Source organism: Aquarana catesbeiana, linkage group LG01 (genome assembly GCF_042186555.1).
Source record: "Aquarana catesbeiana isolate 2022-GZ linkage group LG01, ASM4218655v1, whole genome shotgun sequence".
NCBI classification, from domain to species: domain Eukaryota; kingdom Metazoa; phylum Chordata; class Amphibia; order Anura; family Ranidae; genus Aquarana; species Aquarana catesbeiana.
The window spans coordinates 561,604,996-561,622,607 of NC_133324.1; the positions used below are offsets into that span (position 1 = coordinate 561,604,996).

At 42.3% G+C, this 17,612-nt stretch overlaps 1 protein-coding gene across 7 annotated transcripts in view; it reads left to right on the top strand.

Moving 5' to 3' along the window:
- The window catches only part of JSRP1 (junctional sarcoplasmic reticulum protein 1), a 266,512-nt gene that overhangs the window by 53,181 nt on the left and 195,719 nt on the right, over positions 1-17,612 (top strand). Inside the window, exon 1 of one of the 7 annotated variants that reach the window (XM_073596404.1) lies at positions 14,918-15,039. The exons of 5 other annotated variants lie outside the window; for them this stretch is intronic. The gene's annotated coding sequence lies outside the window, so the exon portion shown is untranslated. Of the gene's footprint in view, positions 1-14,917; positions 15,040-17,612 lie in introns of those variants that run through there. One more of the 7 variants, XM_073596422.1, reaches the window with a different exon arrangement.

The window sequence follows — 17,612 nt, forward strand, 5'->3', positions numbered from 1 at the left end:
CGCAAACAGAATGTAAAATCACCCGCACTTCTGGGGTCACGTGGGGCATGGTGTCGTCAGCGTGTAGCTCCGCCCAACATATTTCATCATACGTGACGTCTTACTGGGGCACAAGCGACGCACTGAGCCATCGCTAAATATAGCATGACAAAAAAGCCTAGTTTAAACGTGGCGGCCATATTCGGCATAATCCAAGCCTCACTATCGTTTGCCACCATGCGAAAGGATCAAGCCTCAACATGGGATGGTAACCAAGCCTTACTATGGGTAATGGAACGTATAAGACTGCTTCGGCTAAATTATTGAAGAAACTAGGCCACAGATTGACCCGGATAAAAAAGGAGATAAAATCTAAATGTAAGCAATCTCATTATATTATACAGTGAGTAAAAATAAAAGCGGTATTATAAAAAATGTATTAGCAAAAAAACTGTCCAATGACAACCTAAATGAAACAGGGACCCCTAGTGGATGGTCATAAAAGTTGCTTGGATGTTGCCAAATATTACTAATAGGTAAAATGGCAACTATATAGAGACAAAGGATTATCAACATCATGAGTCCCAACGTAAATCCAAAGCCCTCAGTAAGAGACAATATGGTTAATAACCAACATCAAAACTCGCAAATTGAGAAAAGAAATAAAATACAGAAAAATATATAGGATGGAGTCGGTCTAGAACTTGCTAGACGTATTCCAAAAAATATCAAAAAACCATTGTGAAAAATTATTACTTATGCATTATCAATAAAAGCATTAATCCCCACATCCTCATTCAAACCTAATGCCCCGTACACATGAGTGGAATTTCCGTCAAAAAAAAGTGCGATGGGAGCTTTTGGTCAGATATTCCGACCGTGTGTATGCTCCATCCTGAATTTCCGCCAGCAAAAGATTGAGAGCTGGTTCTCTATTTTTCGGAAGAAGCTCTTGACGGAAATTCCGTTCGTCTGTATACAATTCCGACGCGCAGAAAACCAAGCATGCTTGGAAAAAATTTGACGCATACTTGGTAGTAAAGTAATGAACTTCATTTTCTCGGTTCGTCGTAGTGTTGTACGTCACCGCGTTCTTGATGGTCGAAAGTTCAGAGAACTTTTGTGTGACCGTATGTATGCAAGCCAAGCTTGAGCTGAATTCCGTTGGAAAAACCATCCAAGCTTTTTCTGACGGAAATTCCGCTCGTGTGTATGGGGCATAATGGTCTAAAGCATTTTATCCTATAGATCCAGCTCATTTCAAGTTTGGAAATCTCACATCGTTTGGATCCTCCTCTCCAATGTAGTTTAAGTTTGTCTATTCCTATAAATGAGGTACCCCTAGGATTCTTTTTGTGACCTTCAAGATAATGTCTGGATACGAAAACCTCTCTTGATGTTTCCAATGTGTTCATTGAGTCTTACTTGTAAAGGTCGTATTGTACATCTGACATATTGGAATCCACAAGGACAGGTCAGAAGGTAAACTACATTAGGGGTCGAGCACATAATGAAGGATTTGATCTGAAAGTCCCGAGGGGTATTATTGGAGGTGAACTTTGTGGTTTTTCTATCTAATAAAACATACCGATATCTTTTACATTTATGAAATCCTGTCATGTTCTAAAAGAACATCAATTTGTGGTTAGGCCATTAGAGGGATCGCAAACATTAGGGGCCACCGTGTCTTTGAGCGAGGGGACTCCTCTGAAACCCAACTGAGATTTGTCTCGGAGGGTCGATCCCAGGATAAAATTATTTTTGAGAATGTGCCAATGCTTACATACAAGATTTTTAATCATGTTGATGGGATAATACGTTGTGATGAATGGGAAGGAGAGGTTATTCTTTTCATGGTTGGATTTAAGTCTTTCAGTCAGCAGTTGATCTCTATTCAATTCCTGGACTGCAGGCATGGGTTTGACCAAGGACTTCAGCTGATGCTTTATCACTGAATCTATTAGTCAGGATGTCTGCCTGTGTTCTGAAGTCTTCCATTCTTGTGCAATTGCGCCTTAGGCGTATGTATTGACTTTTAGGGACCGAGTCTAGCCATGAATGATGGTGGCAGCTGTCATGGGGAATAAATGAATTCCTGTCTGTAGGTTTAAAATATACTGAAGTTAAAAGTTGATCACCCTCTGGTCAAATCTTTAAGTCTAGAAAATGTATAGTTTGTAAATCTGAAGGTCTGTAAAGATTCATGGGTACCATTCCATAGGAAGAGGACGTCATCTTTGTACCTGGCCCTAAAGACCAATTCAAGTCTATCCAGGGCATAGATGACATCCTCCTCTCACTTCGCCATGAAAAGATTGGCCAGGCTAGGGGCAATTTGGCCCCCATTGCCACGCCCCCATTTTGGAGATAAAACCTATTATTGAACCCAAAACAACTGTGTGTAGTGGCATATTTTAAAAGTTCCATAATAAAAGTTTTTTGCTTAACCAATAGGGAAACATCTTTAATTGAGAAAATATTCAACTGATGTAATTCCCCATTGGTGTGGAATAATGGTGTACAGGGACATGATGTCTACAGTGACCATCCAACAACTCTCTTTATAGGGACAGTTTTTTTTAATAGATTAATAGTATGTCTACTGTCTTTGACTTATGCGGGTAGCTGTTTGACCAGTGTTTAAAGAAAACAATCTATGTATTTCTCCACTCGGGATGTGATGGAGTTGATTCCACTAATAATGGGATGACCAGGAGGGTGGACTGGATCTTTATGGATCTTGGGGAGGTAGTATATTATTGGAATGTGAGAGGCTAGGGGAACTAAATATGCTTTTTCCTTTTTATGGAGTATGCCCAAAGCATGGCCTCTATTGACATTTTTTTCTAATTCCTTTTTAAATGTATACTGTGGGTCAGATTGGAGAGGCACGTAAGTATCATGGTCTCCCAAAATTTTTTACAACTCCATTAGATGGTCACCTTTCTCCAAAATGACTATTTCGCCCACCCTTTTTATCCCCTGGTCTAATAACCAGTTGTTTTGTTAGCAAATCTAATTCCAGTTGTAAATCTATGGCAATTTTAACTTTCTGAACTTTTAGGTTCTCGAAGTCCCTGAGGAGAACATCCCTAAAAACTTTGATTGAGGAGGCCAGTCCCCCAGGGGGATTAAAGAGGGAGGCATTAGCTAAATTAGAATGCTGGATGTCTGTTGGGCTAATCATATTGCTTTTTATGGGATTTGACATTAAATATCGCTTAACATTCAGTTTATGTGTATACTTATGTATGTCCGTATACGTTTGGAACTTATTTAACTTTTGTGGCGGGGCGAATTTCAATTGCTTATCCAAAATGGAAGTCTCAACTTGAGAAACAGTGATTTTACCCTAACAGGAACTGTCCGAGTAAATTTGACACGATATGGTCCTCTTGGATAGATTTTTGAGGTTCTTTGCAGATGGAGATTTCTCCACCCAGCCCAGGAGCGGATCCTCCTTTTTGAACATTATACCCAACTGGGGATTCGCCCCTAGCATGAATATAATCCCACTCCCTCTCTTTTTGTATCCTTCCTCGTCTCCTTCTGCCCCTTCCCTGCCCCTCCTGTCTTCCCCCCCCTTTCTTTTCCCCCCTTTCTTTTCCCCCCTTTCTTTCTTTTGTTCCCCTCTCCGCTCCATACTGGGGATCCTCCTTTAAATGCTTGAAACTCACTAGTTCAAGTGAGATTATTTTCCTGGTCTCTGTCAAATACTTCATTTTAGTTGTCTGTCCTGTTGGATACCTCTGACTGTTATCCCTGTGTACATCTTTCCCGAGTGCAAACATGTATACCTGTATTTTCTTTCCAAAATGGAGTCATTTTGTGAGTAATTTTCAAGGAATGAAATTATATGTGTAATTTATGCTCCTGGAACTCCTGAAGGTACTACTTCAATGATGGGACTCTCTATGTGGCCAGGCTGTATAAAAGTCTCACACGTGGTCAGGACGAGTAGCAGAATGTATTTTGGGGTGTCATTTTTGCTATGTACATGCTGTGTGTTAGAAATATCTTATAAATCGACCACTTTCTGTAAAAAAAAAAAAAAAAGTTTTCATTTTCTTTCCACGTTTTCCGAAGACTTGTGGAAAAAAATGAACCGTTCAAAAGACTCATGCTTTATAGAATATACCTTGGGGTGTTTGCTTTCCAAAATGGGCTCATTTTGTGGGTAATTCCATTCTCTTGGTGCTCCAGGTCCTTCAAAAGTGTGATAGTTCGTTAGGAAATTTTATGTGCAATTTATGCTCCTAGAACCCCTGATAGTGCTCCCTGCATGTTGGACCTCTCTATGTGGCCAGGCTGTGAAAAAGTCACACACATGTGGTATCGCCTTACTTGGGAGGAGTAGCTGAATGGATTTTGATGTGTAATTGAAAGTATGCATATGCTGTGTGTGAGAACTTTATTATGAAAATTTTGTGTAAAAAAAACAAAAAACAATAATAATAATAATAATTTCCCAAGAATTGTGGGAAAAAAATTACAACTTCAAAAAACCCACTATGCCTCTTACTAAATACCTTGGACTGTCTACTTTCCAAAAAGGGGTCATTTGGGGGGTATTTGTACTTTCCTGACATTTCAGGGCCTCAAGAGAGATGAGATAGGCCGTCAGTGCATCAGGTGTAATCAATTTTCAACAATTTGCACCATAGCTTGTAGACTCTTTAACTTTCACACAGATCAAATAATATACACTTATTTGAGTTATTTTTACCAAAATATGTAGCAGTATAAATTTTGGCCCAAATTTATGAACAAAAATTACTTGTTTGCAAAATTTTATTATAGAAACTAAGAAAAAAGGTTTTTTTTTCAAAATTTTTGCACTTTTTTCACTTACAGTATCTCACAAAAGTGAGTACCCCCTCATATTTTATTATATCTTTTCATGTGACAACACTGAAGAAATGACACTTTGCTACAATTTAAAGTAGTGAGTGTACAGCTTGTATAACAGTGTAAATTTTCTGTCCCCTGAAAATAACTCAACACAGCCATTAATGTCTAAACCGCTGGCAACAAAAGTGATTACACCCCTAAGTGAAACTGTCCAAATTGGGCCCAATTAGCCATTTCCCCCTGCTGCTGTCATGTGACTCGTTAGTGTTACAAGGTCTCAGGTGTGAATGGGGAGCAGGTTTGTTAAATTTGGTGTTATCGCTCTCAATCTCTCATACTGGTCACTGGAAGTTCAACATGGCACCTCATGGCAAGGAACTCTCTGAGGATCTGAAAATAAGAATTGTTGCTCTACATAAAGATGGCCTAGGCTATAAGAAGATTGCCAAGACCCTGAAACTGAGCTGTAGCACGGTGGTCAAGACCATACAGCGGTTTAACAGGACAGGTTCCACTCAGAACAGTCCTCGCCATTGTCGACCAAAGAAGTTGAATGCATGTGCTCAGCGTCATATCCAGAGGTTGTCTTTGGGAAATAGACGTATGAGTGCTGCCAGCATTGCTGCAGAGGTTGAAGCGGTGGGGAGTCAGTCTGTCAGTGCTCAGACCATACACCGCACACTGCATCAAATTGGTCTGCATGGCCGTCATCCAAGAAGGAAGCCTCTTCTAAAGATGATGCACAAGAAAACCTGCAAACAGTTTGCTGAAGACAAGCAGAATAAGGACATGGATTACTGGAACCATGTCCTGAGGTCTGATGAGATAAATAAGATAAAGATAAATGTATTTGGTTCGGATGGTGTCAAGTGTTGGTGGCAGCAACCAGGGAGGAGTACAAAGACAAGTGTGTCTTGCCTACAGTCAAGCATAGTGGTGGGAGTGTCATGGTCTGGGGCTGCATGAGTGCTGCCGACACTGGGGAGCTACAGTTCATTGAGGGAACCGTGAATGCCAACATGTACTGTCACATACTGAAGCCGAGCATGATCCCCTCCGGAGACTGGGCCACAGGGCAGTATTCCAACATAACAACCCCAAACACACCTCCAAGATGACCAGCCTTGCTAAAGAAGCTAAGGGTAAAGGTGATCGACTAGCCAAGCATGTCTCCAGACCTAAACCCTATTGAGCATCCGTGGGGCATCCTTAAACAGAAGGTGGAAGAGCGCAAGGTCTCTAACATCCACCAGCTCCGTGATGTCTTCATGGAGGAGTGAAAGAGGACTCCAGTGGCAGCCTGTAAAGCTCTGGTGAACTCCATGCCCAAGAGGATTAAGGCAGTGCTGGAAAATAATGGTGGCCACACAAAATATTGACACTTTTGGACCAATTTGGACATTTATACTTAGGGGTGTACTCACTTTTGTTGTCAGCGGTTTAGACATTAATGGTTGTTTATTCATTCATTTTGAGGGGACAGCAAATTTACACTGTTTTATACAAGCTGTACACTCATTACTTTACATTGTAGCAAAGTATTATTTCTTCAGTGTTGTCACATGAAAAGATATAGTAAAATCTTTTTAAAAATGTGAGGGGTGTACTCACTTTTCTGAGATACTGTATGTCGCAAAAAAAAAAAAAAAAAAAAAACAGGGGTGATTACCACCAAAAGAAAGCTCTATTTGTGTGAAAAAAATGGTAAAAAGTTTGTTTGGGTACAGTGTTGCATGTAATTGGCATTCAAAGTGCGAGAGCACTGACAGCTGAAAATTGATCTGGACATTAAGGGTGTATAAGTGCCTGTATTGAAGTGGTTAAGGGGTATGGCAGGGGTGTGTCCTATGCCTACATTTTACTGCCAATAGGTGTCCCTCTTTCACATCTCAAAATGTTGGGAGGTATACTATAGTTACACTATACTGTATTGTTTTGTTTGGTTATGAACATGTACATGGAATAGATGGCTCAGGAGTAGTAGGAGCTGTGGTTGGTGAGATCTGACTAGGGCAGCCATTAGGGTTCCTCCAAAGGTTGCTGGGGGTTCCTTGAGCAATTAGCTATTTCTGCCTCCCAGATGAGTAACCACTAACAACCGTGATTTCCTTAGGTATCTGTAAGGGTGGAATTCTTTTGGCTAAGATCAAGTGTAGTATCTGTTCTTATCAGTTTCCAGAGGAGGCGCTGTGCTACTCTCGTTGGGGAGGGCCAGCAAATCCAATGGTGTTATAGTGCCTGGAAGGGTGGTTTCAGCAGGGACCATGCCGAGCTGCCCGACAGATACTGGGGGCCGGCCGATGGTTGAGTCTGAGCCGTCCAGAAGGGTGCTCCTGGTGAGGATGGGTGCTGCATCTGGGTCTGATCCAGAGGTTCGGGTCCCTGGCCTTCTGGCCTAGATTGGGGTAGTTCTAGCCCCAGACAGTTTTTCGGGAGGGAACGCCCGCTCGCCTATAGCACCGAGGTGGAGCGGTTAGTACTTCCTGAATGTAATTAGGTAGGAGTGATGGGAGCGAGGGTTGAGCTTGTTGAGGTCCTGGCTCTCCCCAAGCTTCCAGAACTTCAGGCCTTCCTGCCTGGGGTGGGGGCTGCTGTGGTCTGGGTCATTGGCCAGGGTTGGTCACGAAAGCCTATGGTGTATGTGACCCTGGAGTGGAAATCCAGGGGTGCCTGAAGATCACTGTGAGTGAGGGTCACTTTGATTTAAGGCACCATGGTCACTGCACCATTACACGCTTTTTTTTGCACCTGCCTCCTGGGCCGGGCCTTTTGGCTGGGACCGGAGGAATTTTTTATTCCTGGCCGGAGGGCCTGGCCATTGTATTGCACAATGGCCACCTTTTCACTCTCCCTTACTTCCTTCTCCCCTACTTTCTTTTCATGTGTTCCCTTTGTGTGTCACTTTTTGTATTTTTGTGTTGTACACGTTTTGCACTGTGTGATGAGTAGGGTTGCAGGTCCTCGGGCCTGCCCTGAAAGTCTTGGGAAGGGGTGGACATGGCCTACTGGCTTGGTTCACCCTCCCTCATGGGGTCTCCCTTCGGGGGAGCCCCAACAAGTACTTGGGGGGGGTCTGTTTCGGCAGTCCCTCCAGAGAAAGTGGTCCGTCTGGTTTCGGCCAGATGGACCAAGTGTAAGTACCCTTGTCCCCGTCAGGAGCCTAATGCCCAGGGGGATTCAGGGCAAGGCCCTCTGATTTTAGAGGGCTTGTGTACCCGTTGCACTTTTTTGTGTTTCACTCTTTATGTGTGTGCACATTTTTTTGGCAACGGGTGAAGTTTTTGAGTGTGTTTCACACACCATGGGCTTTCAAAAAAAAAAAAAAGTCTGTAAGAGTGGAATTCTCCCCAATGACCACAAGTATAATGAGCATTCTCCCAGAGAACATCACACTAGTGTACCATGAGCTGTACATATAGTGTATATTAGCTGATCTTCCCTGAAAAGGTTAAAAAAGGCTGGACTAGGGTATTGCTATGTTGTGCCTCAGGACTCATATACAGGTTCATGGGTCGTGAATTTTATATATTTGATATTTTCAATTGTCTTCTTTGGGGCATAGAGCTTATTTGAGGACATTGCTTTCAGTGGTATTGAACCCAACACCAAAAATGTAATATATTACAGCTTACCAATCATTAGATGAGGTGGTTGCATCAGTTTTCTTTTTTTAGGCTTTTTTTCCCTCTGTTTTCACCCAGTGATCTGGCCAGTAACACACCTCCTGTATTAGAGTGCACTCACTCTAGATCAGTGGTTCTCAACTCCTGTCCTCAGGACCCACTAACAGGTCAGATTTTAAATATTTACCTTGGGGAAATGCAGACTAGAATACTGCAATCACTGAGCAGAAAATTATATCACCTGTGATGTATTTCAGTTATCTTGCAAACCTGGCCTGTTAGTGGGTCCTGAGGACAGGAGTTGAGAACCACTGCTCTAGATCAGGGGTCATCAACCTCCGGGCCGCGGCCCACTACCGGCTGTGGCCTGTTTGCAGCCGGGCCGCGAAGACTGCACTGTCTGACGTGTGGCAGCGGAGCGAGCAGAGAGATGACACCTCTCACCGCCTGCCCACATCACCGCTGTCCCGCCCCCACAGCGGGGCTGCTACACTGTTAGAGATGAGGCGAGCAAGCAGATAGATGAGATCATCTCTCACCGCTCTTCTGCGCTCCTAGCGGAGCTGCTATACGGCTGGAGGTGAGGCGGAGGAGCAAAGAGATGAGATCATCTCTCACCGCCGCCTCCCATCACTGCTGTTCTCCCTCACTACCCACTACTCCAGGCTTGCCTCTGAACTAATGTGCACACCTGTGCTGCCACCACTGCAGTGACAATCTTCATGTGGTGGAAGGCGACAATCTACATCTGGTGGCAGGTGATGTGTCAAATGGCCCACGATCTGGCAAGTGACAAACCACATCTGGTGGCAGGCGAGGTGGCAAGTGACAATTTGCATCTGGTGGCAGGCAACGTGGCAAGGGACAAAACGCATCTGGTGGCAGGTGACGTGACAAGCTGGATCTGAAGGCAGATGACGTGGCAAGTGACAATCCGCAACTGGTGGCAGGCGACTTGGCAAGTGACATTCTGCATCTGGTGGCACATTCTGCATTATGGTGAGTTGAACTATTTCATTCTATATTACAACATAATAATAGAAACAATGCTCTTCAATCAACTTGACACCATGGTGCCGTTATGATTGAAGTGCTAACACCAGCCATTGCCCTGATAAATTGCCTGCGAAAAGCCGCATACATCCCCCCACCCACCCAGGCCTTGGCACAATTTTCTTCCACAACGCCGGTCCCTGGTACCAAAAAGGTTGGGGACCGCTGCTCTAGATGCACTCAGAGCCGCTAGGAGGCACATTTGGAAACACTCTGTCTCTGAGTGTCTCCAGCGCCCCTCCACCTCTGGCCACATGCAGTACTACTTACAGTAGTAGTCACTGTGGAATGGATTACCTGAGTTTCCATTATTTCCTATAGGGAAACTCGCTTTGATATACGAGTGCTTTGGATTACAAGCATTTTTCTGGAACGAATTTTGCTCATAATCCAAGGTATAACGTTGGAGGCAGTTCATTTTTGCATGTGTTATTTTGACTACATTCATGTCGTATTGTTACATAATTACATAGTTGGTTAAGGTGGAATAAAGACACAGGTTCATCCAGTTTGACGTGTATGTACACATGCGTATGCAAGTCACTAATTTCCATACTCCTGTATATTATGTTTTCTGGGAAACACATCAAAAAGCTTTCTGAAGTTATTTACACACTCAGCTAATACTGCTAATTGTGAAAGGGAGTTTAATTTATTCACTGCCTAAAAGCAGAACTCCTGGAAATTGAAGTTCTGCCTTGTAGTGGCGCTTGTTTAGTCTAGGCTAGGGGATGGTAATGGCACTGTTCCTTATTAGATCCTCTTCCTCCCAGTCAAGCGCTCTCCCTTCCACTCCAGCAGTGGACTGTCCCTCAGTTTCCTTACATCCAGTGCAGTACTATGGTCACTGCATCAGAGTCAAAGTACTTTAGATCACCAGAATGCAGGGACTGCTCTAGAAGCCCAGAGGGATGCACTTTTACAGTGGGGTGGATTTAGCCAATCTGCTTTTATCTTCACCTTGCACAATTAAGCTTTGACAAAAAAAACTTGGAAGCTGATTGGCTTCTATGCAGAGCTGCACCAGATTTTGAACTCTCCAGATTTTTTTAGTACATCAACCCCAGTGTGTCTTTGTGTTATTCATCAATACTGTTAAAAGCACTGCTTTAAAATGTTTTGAATTTGTCTGACCCATCAAAGCCTTAACTTCAAGGTGTCACATTAGTTACCAAATGATTTTTTATGTATATGGTATTGTTATGTATTTAAGCCAGACAAACATCATTTGAATCCTCCTAACCATGAACTGCAGTTTTGCATAGCGTATTTGCAGAAATAGACAAACTTGTGAGCTTACAAAATGTCCTCAGGGACTACTTTTTTTGCAAACCTAATTTGTTTAATTTCCGTGTTGACTCCAATGATTTGTAACCTGCAACAAAAGCAGATGGAAAACCAGTGTTTTAACTGATATCTAGAACAACCTTTTTAACCAGGGTGCCTTCAGTTTGCTTTAGGGGTGCCTTGGCAAAATGATTAAAAATTGTCCCAAAATTGTATGCAAGCCAGTGGATGAATCAAGCCTGCCTTTTAATTACACAAAGCCACAAGTTTCCATTGTGCTCCATTACAACCTTCCAGCAATTGTTTTTATACACTACAAAATTTCACCAGCACCTTCCATCTAAACTGTTAAGCCTAGTACACATGGGCAGAAAGTCAGTCGGCATCGTGCATTTCAATAGAAACCGGCTGACATTCGATCCATGTGTACTGCACCAGTTCTGACAGAAGTCGACCTTTCAGCTGACTTCTGTCAAAGGGGCATGACCGAAAAAGGCCTGCCGTTTGACTCATTTATCACTTAAGAATAATGTAATAAAATATATAAAAAAATTATACACTCAGACATACTTAGTGGATAAGGTTAAAGAGGAGCTCCAGTCATATTTCTGATAAATAAAAGTTGGCAGCTACAAAAACTACAGCTGCTCACTTTTTTATTAACTGGTTCCCGACCGGCTCATGCAGATATACTAGATATACTGTGGCACAATGGCTCTCCTGGGAGAAATCCCATATGAGTATGTCCTTCCCTTTTTCGCCCGTTGCACGTGGCCCGTGGGCGCGATCGCCGCCGGCCATGCGCGGTCGCGTGCATGAGCATCAGCACGGGGATTTGTGTGTGTCAGCCGATCGGCTGCTCTCCTGATGGGGGGGTCTGCACTGATTATCAGTGCGATGCCCACCCAGGACCACCAATGATGCCCACCCATGACCACCAGGTATGCCCACCCATGACCACCAGTGATGCCAATCAGTGCCCATCAGTAATGCCTGCCAGTGCCTCCCCATCAGTGATGCCTATCAGTGTCCATCAGTGCAGCCTTTCAGTGCCACATATCAGTGCCACCTATCAGTGTCTATTAGTGCCCATCATCAGTGCCACCTTATCAGTGCCTGTCAGTGCAGCCTCATCAGTGCCCATCAGTGAAGGAGAAAACTTGCTTATTTACAAAATTTTATAACAGAAACAAAGAAAAAACATTCTTTCCAAATTTTCGGTCTTTTTTTTTATTTAGCAAAAGATAAAAACCCCAGTGGTGATCAAATACCACCAAAAGAAAGCTCTATTTGTGGGAACAAAATGATAAAATTTTTGTTTGGGTACAGTGTTGCATGACCGTGCAATTGTCATTTAAAAAGCGACAGCACTGAAAGCTGAAAATTGGCTTGGACAGGAAGTGGGGAAAGTGCCCTGTAATGAAGTGGTTAATGAGCCTGTATTAACAGTCCTGCACACAGTCATGAATTCCATAATGTACAGTATTCATATAAAGGCAATACAGGTAGTATAAAAATAATCCCCTAATGTATATCAACCCTTCAGGGCCTTTATCGTAGCCGATTATTTACTTTCACTATATACTGTGTGTGTGTATATGTGTAATATAAATAAATATATATATATATATATATATATATATATATATATCTCTCTAATAGTTAATATTTCCTAAAAATAGTCAAAACAAACAAACTTCATTCAGCATAAACAAAACAAATAGTTCACACACTTGTGGCTCAAAAAGTAAAGACTTGGCTCACCACCAGCCTAAACCTTGTCCCATACAGGGTTTAAAGTCCCCACCTGTTTCAGGGGTCTTAAAGAAGAGGTCTCCACAGTTCAGCTATGGCTCAGTTACAGACAGCACACAGCCCTCACACAGCTGTGTCCTGCTCTACGCTACACCTCACAGACACCTGCTACCTGCTTGCCCTCCTTTTCTGCTCTCTCCTTCAGGTGGGTTAACCCTCAAAGACCTAAGATACCCTTGGTCATGGTTGGAGGCTCTTTCCCACCCAAAAAATCTCCCAGGGCCTCTGAATCAGGTCAGATAGGTCAGATATCAGGACTTGCCAATGCTGATTTTTGTTCTCTAACCGGAGCCTCTCGCCCTGCATGGATGAGAATCCGAGTATTCCAAGCATTTCACTTATCATCCCTCTTACAGGGACCAAATCCAAAGAACTGGGACAAATATCTCCCATCTACGACCCATTCCTAGAGTCCTGTACGATATATACCCTGCACTCTCTGATGCCACATGGGAGGCGCTCCTAATTAACCGTAATTGTCCATAGCTGAAAAAAAATATGTACTAAAAAAAATATGCTATGTAGCACGTGAGTCCTACTGCTAAATCACAAATACTTTACATGGAATATGACTAATGCAGCAGCAATCACATATATTTATACAGATGCAGTTCACATAAATAATAGGAAAGTAGATCTGATATATTACTTTCTCACAAAATTCAGCTGATCATATATTCCTTAAAATTCTGCCGCGTACACATGATCAGAAAATCGGCCAGCAAAAGACCGATGAGAGCTTTTGGTCGGAAAATGCGACCGTGTGTATGCTCCATCGGACTTTGCTGACGGAATTCCCGCCAGCAAAAGATTGAGAGGAGGTTCTCAATTTTTCAGTCTGAAAAAGTTCCTATCCGAAAATGCGATTGTCTGTACAAATTCGGATGCGCAAAATTCCTACGCATACTCTGAAACAATTCGACGCATGCTCGGAAGCATTGAACTTAATTTTCTCGGCTCGTTGTAGTGTTGTACGTCACCGCGTTCTTGACAGTCGAAAGTTCAAAGAACTTTTTGTGTGTATGCAAGGCAAGCTTGAGCGGAATTCCGTCGGAAAAACCATTCAAGTTTTTTCCGACGGAAAATCCGCTCGTGTGTACGCGGCATTCAATTTCAGAAACCGATCTATATTGTAACGATGATTAAAACTGTTTGGCAATCTCATACCCAGTCTATGTATCTAAAAAGCTTCATTTTACGAAAGTTTCTTTCTAACTTTTGGGACGTGAAGTACTTTAGTTCTGCTTGATACAGGATCTGCTTTCTTTAAACTACCTGAGGAAATCTACGTGAAGTATTTTGCAAATGAACCACTTACTGCACCTACTCTGAAACTGGCTAGTTATTCTTGGAAACCTATTACTGTGCTTGGCTGCCTGCCAATGACTGTAAAATTTCAGTCAACTTGTGTGCAAGCTAAATTACAAATTGTAAAGAAATGCACAAATAATTTTACAATGCTATACTAAGCAGGGATCTTTTTGCTGCACCAAATCTACAGTAAGTGGATGGTCTTATTATAACAGCTCCAGTTGCCCCTATGTTACCAGTGTCCAAAGTTTCACCATTCAGCAACTTGGGAACTTTCCAAGAACTTACAAAATTAGATTGAAAACTTTGATGCATCTGAATATGTATCTTCTGTTGTGGTCGCATTAAAGAAAACAGATTGTGTATTAAAGCAGAACTATAGGCAAAACCTTTTTTCATTTTGGATAGAGCAAGGGAGGGAAATAACCTGATTTTTAGTCAGATTTTTTTCACCATTGGGGTGATTTCCCTTCACTTCCTGTCCCATAGCGAAACAGAAAGTGAGAGGAAATACCAGCAAATGAAGGGAATTCCTTGGGGACCCCCAGGTCACCAGAACTAGTATCCCCATTGGGAGATTTCCCCTCTATTACTTTTCTGAGTACAACCCAAAATTTGGGGTTGTCTTTTACTTCAAAGATAATAAATAGGACAAAGAGAGAGAGTGAATCTCCTTTAACTGGGGCACAGGCAACAATAAAAACTGACAGGTGTCCAAAACCCTCTCTACTCCATCCAAAACTTAAAAAAAAAAAGATTTGCCTTTAGTTATACTTTTAATCTTGGTGAACCAAATAGTCGTTGTCACCCCTTGCCATATTTTGTGGTCATATACTGTATTAGGAAGTCAGAGAAGCTAATATATTTTCTACCCTGGATCTTCATAGTGCATATTATCAGGTTTTGCTGGATATTTAATGTAGCACTGCATTTATTACTCATGAGGGCCTGTTCTGTTTCAAATGCAAATGCATATGTTACAAACTGAACTCCGCCCAACTGGTTTTGTGGCAACCCATGTCATCCTTCTTCTGAAGCTGGTCGGACGGAGTTCGTGAGGTCACTACGCACGCTGCCGGGTGGATGGTGTTGGATTACATATCTGCATATTGTGATGTTTGTGAGTAGCGCACATTTAATGAATAAACACACCGTGTGAGATATTAGGCCATAATGTAATGTGTTTTTTATTTGGAGTACCGTTGATGCCTTCCCTGTTGTTGTAACAGTGGATAGAGGAGGTGTTTTGGGACAATCCTAAACTGTCAATGATGGCTGTGCTGGAGGATCATTAGAAACCTATGCTGTGTTAACCTCTTTTATGGAGGTTAACTGTCTGGTAAGCGCACTCTGTTGGTGATTGCTGAGAGGTGTAATCCTTGGCAATCTTCAAAGTAACCGAGGGATGATTTTGTACTCTTTTGCACTTTATATGAATATTTATGAATCTGTGGATTAGGTTTGCACAATTTATTGTGATCCTAAGAGCACTTTATTTGTTAATCATTGTACTCAGCACTTTAATGTGAATGGATTTTAATATTTATTTTATACATTATTTGTTGATTTATCGAGTTAAGCACAAGCACATGATGATTTAAAGAGAGCGCACCATTTTTGTTTTTTGTAAACCTATCTTATATTCAGGTATAATGGGAGCCACATTCTAATACCACGACACTGAGTGCAGATTTTTTTTAGATGGTTTGGGGTAACGTCCAACCCAACCCATGCCTCGCCATTTCCTCTGTGTTGCATCACAAATGTGGAAGTGCTAATGTGATAAAACACATCTCTTGCCTTGAAACGCATTGCTCTGTCTGCTTGTGACTATGTCAGATTTAGTTACAATGTAGTGCTCCCCTGCAGAACACTAGACTGAAAGCCCCAGGGACTGTGGTATATGTAGTTTCTTCACAGGAAGTATCAGTTCTTAGACTACAGACACCAAAAAAAAAAAAAGAGCAAACCAAATGTATTCTAACGTAGAAAGAGAAGCCTTAATGTGTTTGGGCAACAAAAAAAATGGAGGACTTACCTGTGGGGTCGACAGTTTACCTTGCAGGACCGACCATGGTCCTATCCTAACTACACTGCTCAACACAAAAGAATAGGACTAGCTGGAATGTGTATAGCCTAATTTTCAGCATGGATACTCAGTCATGTTTACTCTTGCCTGCAGCGCCTATTACTCAGGATGTTGAAGTGGTTGCATTTGCTGATATTGATGCAGTTACAGCATCTGAGTTCAGACAAGCTTGTTTTTCATACCCAGAACTAGTGCAGTTATGTGACATTCAACAAAGCAGATCACCAATCTCAGGTAATAGACTATAGAACAGTGCTCAGTTTTTCTCAAGCATTAGACATAAACTGTTCTTAGTTGATGGGTACATTGTCCATGGTTCTCATCCCCTACCAGTACCAGAGACTTTGAGAGATCATCTTATAATTTGCACATGAGAGTCACAAAGTAATTGCAAGAACAAAGCAAAGACTTTGAAACATACTGGTGGACAGCATGCAAACCCAAGTATTAACGTCCATTCAGTCTTGTGATTACTTTGTCAGACTTATGACAAACCTGCTGCCACACATACTCGACCTTTGCCATTTCCTCATTCTGCCTGGAACAAGCTTGCTATAGATATTGTAGATTAGGGGTCTCCAAAATGTTCTAAACAAAGGGCCAGTTTACTGGGGGGGGCTCCAGCATCAGTGGAAGTAAACAATTCCTCAGGCTGGGTAGTTAGTAGGAGTAAAAAAATTGTGCCCCATCGTTAGTGTCATTGGGAAGAAATTGTGAATAGTGCCCCATTGTTGGTTTCAGTGGGAGGAACAGCACCCCTTGTTGATGTCAGTGGGAGGAATTATGCCCCACTGCTGGTGTCAGTGAAATGAAGGGTGCCTCAACCTCGTTGACAGTGAAAGGAATAGTGAATCAAGGGCTGGATAAAGACAAGCAAAGGGCCACATGCTGCCCGCAGGCTGCAGTTTGGAGACCACTGTTGTAGATCCTTTCACAGAGCACAAATATCTTGCAACAGAAAAAAATGCCACTGCTGTCTTTTTATTCTTCACTTGTACAGGGTCTATGTGTGCAGAAACTATATCTATTATTCTGGGGGTTTTAAGTAAATTTTTAACCAAAACATCAGATTTTAACATAAATGCGAAAAATGAAAAAAAAAAATACTCCAAAGGGGAAGTAGTTTACGTGCAACTCCAGCCACTTACGTCTATATAAAATTTCCTTTTCTATATATAAGGCAAAAACGTTGCCTCTTGTCATGTGTGTTTAATGTTCTATTCAGATCAGTCCTGTATACTATATAATTCACTCCTTTTGTATACAGTGGATACTATAGCCAGCGCTGTACTGGTGGCACTGTGGCTCTCATAAAGGGAAGCAATCCAGTTTATCTTCCCCTGTTATCCCCTTGTTGATTTACAGAACACTGTATTCTGTGAGCCATTGGGGATGGAGGAGTCATATCATTTTGTAGTGATTTCCTCTTTCTTCCTGTTGGATCTGCAGTGTAGATCATGAAGGGAAATCTCCCCAGCTGGACTAAGGCTACATTCATATAGGCAATTTGGCCTGTTGCAAATGACAGCGGCAGGAAACTGCTGATTCCTGCAGCTGCTTTTGTCACCTGTGAGCAGCTAATTGTGGCCACCGAACCTATACAC